We start from the raw sequence: 1,477 nt of genomic DNA, 5'->3' as shown, positions 1-1,477 counted from the left end.
TCAAAACTTTTTAAAAAAGCTTTCATTCTTCTCAGATTTATTGCTAAACTGTAATACAGCCCTTTAAAAAAATAACATTTTAGTCAAACATCGTAAAGTTTTAGGATGGTATGAGGGCTGTTTTGCTGTTATGAATTAAACTCAAGAAAGTCTGGTTATAAATTTTTGAATTTGTAACCATAAGCTTTAGCTCACTTGGTTTATTCAGCAATGATTCAATACAGCAGCAATCCCACAACAAAACAAAACAAAAACACAATGAAGGTTTCGTAGAGGCAAACATCTGGATACAGACCTGAACCAAAACCGTAAACAGCAGCTGGTATCAACCACAAGCATATTTCAAAACATTTGCTCAGATGCCCATTTAGGCACAACAGGTGGTTAAGTAAATTAACCCTTCTCTAAAAATGGGTTACATTCGCACAGCTATGGAGATGCATGTCAGGAAAGATGAAAGGGACATTTTGATACATAAAGAAATGTTGTTTTTTTTTAAAGTTCTTTTCAGAAAGCATAAAAAAAATTCTCATATACTTTATATATGATTTAGAAATCACATAATTGCTTAAGTGATAGTTAAAATATTGTGTATAGTTTTTTATTGCTGAAATTCATTTCATGATATGTACCGTAGCAGCCATTCAAAATGTCCCTTCCCAGTCAAACGCCAGCCGAATGGCAGCCAACTTCCCTGCAGTTCCCAGCAAAATCCCCTCCAACTTCCTGCCAGTGGAGTGACTCCCCTCATCTTGCATAATTCTTTTAGTCTGACTCTACCCTTTCACTGAATTACAGGGTTTGATCAGAAGATGGCGCTTCTCTTTAGATCTTAATGTCCACCAATCAGAACACCATTGCCTTGTACCTGCATTTCGTTGCCTTGTACCTGTACATGTGTAATGACAATAAAGATTTAATACAAAGATTGATGAAAAGGAATTGTGGGAGACCGGCCATCAAGGCCCATCAAGGAAAGTGTGGAAATGCTACTACTGCAGCTTATGACTTGTTGCCATTTTAAAGGCCATCATGCATTTAGGACAAATTGTTGTGCTAATACCTATTCTGTGACTTACTGTGCTCTCTAGTCCTGGATTCAACAAAGAAGACAACAAATGTTCAACTTAGTTAGTTTGGGCTAGGCTACTATTGTCAGAGGGCTCAGAACATAGGACCCAGAATTCAGGCCAGACAGACAGTGGTACATAAAAAAAAAAAAGTCTTCTGTGGTGGGCTCACTGGAAACTCTGCAGGAGTAGAGGCTCAGGTCAGTGACTTCAAAACTCAAACGATGGATAATATTGAGTATGAAAGCCAAGACCTGGCAAAGTTCAGTCTGTGCTTAGCATGAGTGTTGTCCAGAGCAGCGGAACTCCTTTGCTTTATGCTGAGATGGCACCATAGATCCAGGAGAGAAGAGAAGCAGCGAGGGAACTGAAAGATCTGAAGGGTAATCCAAGCCGTGGTCAGAAGA

Source organism: Cyprinodon variegatus, unplaced genomic scaffold, assembly GCF_000732505.1.
Source record: "Cyprinodon variegatus isolate N-32 unplaced genomic scaffold, C_variegatus-1.0 Scaffold375, whole genome shotgun sequence".
Taxonomy (NCBI): domain Eukaryota; kingdom Metazoa; phylum Chordata; class Actinopteri; order Cyprinodontiformes; family Cyprinodontidae; genus Cyprinodon; species Cyprinodon variegatus.
The sequence above is the reverse complement of the archived record's forward strand: the minus strand, read 5'-3'. Positions refer to the sequence as shown.